Source organism: Perognathus longimembris, chromosome 3 (assembly GCF_023159225.1).
Source record: "Perognathus longimembris pacificus isolate PPM17 chromosome 3, ASM2315922v1, whole genome shotgun sequence".
NCBI lineage: Eukaryota > Metazoa > Chordata > Mammalia > Rodentia > Heteromyidae > Perognathus > Perognathus longimembris.
In genome coordinates this window covers 29,177,757-29,184,082 of record NC_063163.1, presented here as the reverse complement: position 1 = coordinate 29,184,082, position 6,326 = coordinate 29,177,757, and positions in this window count along the sequence as shown.

Below are 6,326 nucleotides of genomic sequence, written 5' to 3'. Positions count from 1 at the left end.
AAAGAATTGAAGAAAGGTTTTTGGTAGCCACTATTAGTATCACTCTTTATAATAAATTTTATTATAACATAACTATAAAGTGAATATATTATAATCAAATGTTTTTCTCTAACTTACAAGAAAAATTTGTTGGTGCTCTTTAAGGCATTCAGTTAAACACTGTATTTTCAAATAAAATTTAATAATCATATTCAGGCATGTCATTTTAACTTGTCATTTATAAAAAAATAATTGAAAATGATATATCGGTATGTATTATTATCTAGGGAAAAGTAATACATTGGGTGATATTGATATTAACTTGATTTTTAATATGATTTACTAAATTGTATGTAAAAGAAGAACTTTCAGGTAGGCACTGGTGGCTCACTCAGGAGGCTGAGATCTGAGGATTTGGATTAGAAACCAGCCAGGGCCGAAAAGTCACTGTGAGACTCTTGTCTCCAACTAGCCACTCAAAAACCAGAGGCAGCACCATGGCTCACATGGTAGAGCATGAGCCTCTTGGAACAATGAGCCTCAGGAACAGTACTCACGCCCCAAGTTCAAGCCCCACACCTTTCAGAGTAGGAAATGTTTCACTTGCCTAGCGGCCACCTTAGGTATATTCTCCCTGGTAGGTGGATTCACAAGCAATCACCACCATGCTTGGCTTGTTATTTGGTCTAAGGCAGTATTGAACATTGGTCTTCCTGATCTTTACTTTCCCAGTAGCTGAGACTCCCAAGATTTTATTTCTTATACTGGGACTATGAGCATAAAATTTTATTTTAGAGTATTACTACTTTAAGGTTATCATAATATAGAGATTCTAATAAGAAAAACAAAACAATGCTTTAATATCCAAACATATTATATGTCAAATATTATATCTACACAGAATATATTACCATTTATATTTTAATATATATTTTATTTATATTATATAATAATTTGAAAATATATAAATTTAAAGAAACATGCTTTTTGAACATTTTTTTTTTACCTTTCCTTTGGGTAATCTTGATTGTCAAGTTCATTAGACTCAGAAGTATCTGTGAGATAACTAAAGTACAACTCTGGTTTTATTTTTGAGCTCCTTTTCAGAAATGACTGGGTCTTGAGGGCTCTTACCTAACAAATGGTTTTGTCCATTGATGGTTTCAAATGTGAAGTTATTAGTGGGAAGTGATGAGACTGTGGAAGTTTGAGCCAGGTTAACTGCAAAAGGTCATTGATAGCATATCTTTGGCAATAATATCTATGCTATATTCCCTCTCTCTGTTTTCTAGTTTCTAAACAAGCTACTACTAACTTTGGTGTGTGCTTCTACCACAACTACTGCATTGTAAGTCCATGAATAGAGAGTTGTCATTAAGAATCAAAATCTCTGAAAGTGTGTCCTGCTGAAACCTTCCTCTCTTAAGTTTCATGTTTTCGGTATTTGATTATAGTGAACATAAAACAAATTTATATGTAAAGTTGACTCAACAGTACTAGGGTTCATACTAAAATGATACTTGCACATATGTTCTTTTGGTAACTTAGTTGACACAGAAATGCTTAAAAATCTGAGCTCCATAGAGAATCCCAAAACTGATGTGAGAAGATTTTGAGAAAGCATGAAGAAGCACAGAACAGGATGCTTGTAGAGATACAGACAATAAAAACAGCTCATACACTTTCAGGAAGGAATGAAAATGATATTGGGGATTTTAGAGTCCCTTCATGTGATACCGTGGCATGTAATTTCTCTATATTTTTCTCTATTGTGAGATTTTGAGGCTGACATTATAAGTAATAGACACATTAATTTGGTGTGAGACATAAAGGAAATGACATTCAGAATATGTCATGGATAATACTGGCTGTGAGTTTTGTTGTTGTTGTTTTACTTTCCCAATGTTAATTAGTTCAAAACCACATGAGCCCACCCTTTTAAAAATTTAATTTTATTGTAAAAGTGATATACAGAGGTATTTCAGTTACATAAGTTAATGAGTATATTTCTTGTAGAACATTGCTACTCCCTTGCTTGATGCCTCCCATTTTCCCTCATCCTTGGCTCCCCTCATCACCCAAGTTGTAAAATTCATTTCCACAATAGTGTCTTGTGAGTATGAGTATAGCTGTTGCATTGATTAACACTTTGTCATTTGTCTCACCATTTTGTTGTTCCCTTTCCCATCCTCAATTCAGATACACATGTGTACAAGACACAGGATGCCAAAAGAAAAGATCAATGACAACAGGGGATACACTGAAGGGTGGGGAGGGACCGAAGGAAAAAATGAAATAACGTCACAGTGTCCATTAATGAGTTTATGATGAGGATCGAAACATGAAGCAAAATAGAAGACTTGAAGTACTGCACTGATAAGTCATAAAAATAGTGCATATAAAGTTGTCAACAAAGAGGGTATGACTGCTAAGGAGATTAGAAGTATTAACGGAATAAAATGCCTTGCATTGAGACTTCTTTGTGGATATGTCCCAACTCAGACACAACCTACCTATGTAAGGCTTCAGGGTTATAAAAGTAAACTGAACTGGAATAAAAAAGGTGAATGGGATCATATAGACATGTCCTCCTCATACATGCCCACTTATGAATCTCATTTCTAGCATTGATTTCTCCAATCTCAGCTGCCCAGATGCTCAGAAGACAATGGAGCTGTGCTCAAGGAGACTTATTGACTGTTCAAATTTATGCTAGATTCTGGCATTGTGTCAAGACTTCTTCTTTGCAGATACACAGACTTGGGAGTTACACTTTAGAGAAACTTCCTAGGACAAGACCAGAGGAATACACCAGATTCTCATTAAAAATGTCAGAAATGTTTATTTTGTTTAGGATAGTCTCTTGAATAAGTGTTGATTGAATACCAGATGAACAATGAAAGTTGATATTCATTTCTCACCCTATATAAATGAAATTCAAAGTATATAAATGCCTTGAAAATGAAAAAGGAAACACAAAGGAAATAGTTTAAGAACTATACAAATATATATGCACATGTATTCATATATATATATTTATATTTAATATTGACATTAATTATACAGTTCTAAATGGTATGAATAAAGATTTTCATGGGTACATGTTCATGTTAAGAACTATCTAAGAAGTCTGGGGATATAGCCTAGTGGCAAGAGTGCCTGCCTCGGATACACGAGGCCCTAGGTTCGATTCCCCAGAACCACATATACAGAAAACGGCCAGAAGCGGCGCTGTGGCTCAAGTGGCAGAGTGCTAGCCTTGAGCGGGAAGAAGCCAGGGACCCAGTGCTCAGGCCCTGAGTCCAAGGCCCAGGACTGGCCAAAAAAAAAAAAAAAAAAAAAGAACTATCTAAGAGAATGCATGCAAATGATAATCCTTACTCAAAACAAATCCATATACATACCCAAATACACCTATGCACAAATGGACACCAATGCATTCACATGCACAAACATACATAAATTCTACAAGAAGAATCTTATTTTCTCATAAAAGGAGAAAAATTTTAATTGGTAAGGGTGCTTTCAAAAACTGTCTCTTTGGTTACATGGAATAAATCTTTAGATTTAAGTAAAAGAAAACTAGCACTACAATTCTAAGTTAATAATAGAATACACTTTTGAAGGGAAATATATAGCCAAGCAAACATTGTTTATCCTACTAGTTTATCCAATTCAAAATTTGATCTCAAAGCAAACGTGTACAGAGCCTATTGTACATAAATTATTACATAATTTTAACTACATATTTTGTTACAAATGTATTTATAAAAATATAGTTTATGGGCTGGGAATATGGCTTAGTGGCAAGAGTGCTTGCCTCGCATACATAAAGCCCTGGTTCAATTCCCCAGCACCACATATATGGAAAACGGCCAGAAGTGGCAGTGTGGCTCAAGTAGCAGAGTGCTATGCTGCCTTGAGCAAAAAGAAACCAGGGACAGTGCTCAGGCCTTGAGTCCAAGGCCCAGGATTGGCCAAAAAAAAATACACATATATATTATGAATTTGTTTCCTTTAATCTATTATTTCCTTTGTTGTGTGGACTATTTTTAAATTTTCATTTAATTCCATTTGTCATGTGAAAAACGCTATTCATAAAAATCATCAATTTTCTAAAATGAGATTTTGGACTTTTATTCTAGATAATCTTAACTCCAAGTGTATTATCACTTAAAGTCTTACGTATTTAGACTACAGAAAATAAAAATTTGAAGAAGATATTGCAAAAATATGATCTTCTTAAACATATTCTTGGATAGTTCAAGAAAAAATACACAAAGTTAATAAATATCAGTTAAGTAGGTATATCTGTGGCACTTAACATGATTCTCTGAATTGCAATACCCCTTCAATTGTGAGCTTCTTTTTTGTTTTTTGGTACATACTAATTTAGTTTGATTTAACTGACTTTTCACAGGTTGCCATAGTTAGCATTAAATTATGATTTTTTTCTATGCAGTGTCAAGAAAATAATGTAGCTATTTATATCAATAGAAAGATATGCAGATATGTAATTAGAAAGTGATTCTAATTACAATCTAGCCTCCTAATAACAATAAATTTAGTCAGTTGATGACATATTGTATTGCAACACAATTCTTCTAATAATGTTAATAGCATTCAATTGATTAAACATTACAAATAGGAAACATTTGGCTTAAAATAGAATTCACTTTCTAGTTATTATTATTTTAAGTGGTAAAATATCATTTTAGTTATAATGTTTACCATAAAAACAAAAATAAGGGGCAGATGTGATCTAGCACACATAAAATTTCTTCACTTGCCAACAGATGTGTACTTCAAGTCAAACATCTGTGTGTTCTTTTTTTGGTGTTTTTTCATGTCTGTGAGTAATTTGTATTAATTTATAAAAATGAATTTAAGAAAAAGCTAAGGGTTTTAAAGAAATTGAAGCTTTTGGAAGTAGTGTGCTAATTTGAATAAATTCTACATTGTAGAGAATCAGGTTCTATGACTTGCAAAGATGCTCATGTGTTCTTGAGATGTCAAGAGTATATTGGGTCTAAGTATATTCTTATTTGTGACTTAAGATATTAAGAAGACTTTTGCAATCTTCAGCTTCAGGGTGACAAAAAATTTACTTATTTTCCAGTTATTATCTAGAAACTCTTCCTAAATGATAATCTAATAAATCGTTTAATTTTACTGTTTGTTTCCCAAGTGATAAGAATTGTTAACTCCCTTTAAAAAATGGCATTATTTATTTTAGGAATTCAATTATATCTGTAAAAAAAATACAACAAACACAATAGATAGTGAATTTAAATGCATCCTGAAAATTCAAAGAGTCAGCAAAAGACAAAATTCAAGTGATGTGTCTTTAAAATTTCATGAGACTTGGTTAATAAAAATCATTATTATTAATAATTTAATTAATTATTACTAGTTAATTATTAATTGATTATTAATTGCCTTCACTTACTGCCTGTAATCTTTTCAATCCCCAGTCTGCCACTCCACATTCACTTTCAAAGTCTGAGCACTTTTCCAATGATAACAATTTATGACTGAACAGTTTCTGACTCATCTGGAAGAAGGGACCATACTGCTATATTAATTTTCTTAAACTTCTATCCAATTGACATGGGTACTTAGTGGTGTCTACTTTACAGGGTGATTACTCTTATCTATTGACTGACTTAAGAAAACTACTCACATTTGTGTAGACCATGGAGCTGGGTTTCCAAACATTCTTTATGGAGGATATCCTAAAAATTTACTTGACCATAGTAAATTTTTTTCATACAGTTTTTCACTCCCTGTCTTCCTGTTACACCTCTCAAAATCCATCTCATGAATTTTCATTCTACCAATAGACTTTAAGAGGAACATGAGCCTCATGGTTTGGGGGTCAAAGTATTTTTTTTACATCCAGCTGGAGAGCTGATTTCAATTGAGTTCCTGGAGTACTCCATTTCTCTGGCCTGCATAGTCTCTGTGAGTATTTTGCCTTATCTATTTTCTCATTTAACTTCCTTTCTGCTAAATTCCTGTTTACTGAAGGAGATAATTAACTCTGGGTGATTATGATAATTTTTTCTTCACTCTCCAGTTATCCTCCCAGTAGGCACTTGCACACACACACACACACACACACACAAAAAAAATGCTTAGTACACTGGTTTTCCTTTCCTCTCAGAGAATTACAAGCTTTATGAGTAGCTTCTGTTATTAGTATGCTTTAGACTGGTGTATCACTCCCTAGAATAACTCCTTGACCCTACCATCTGCTTCACTGGAAAGTAGAAGTATAGGAAATTTCAGGACTCTCAGCTGATTGATTTTTTTTTTCTTTCTCATATCACATTCTTATAGAACTT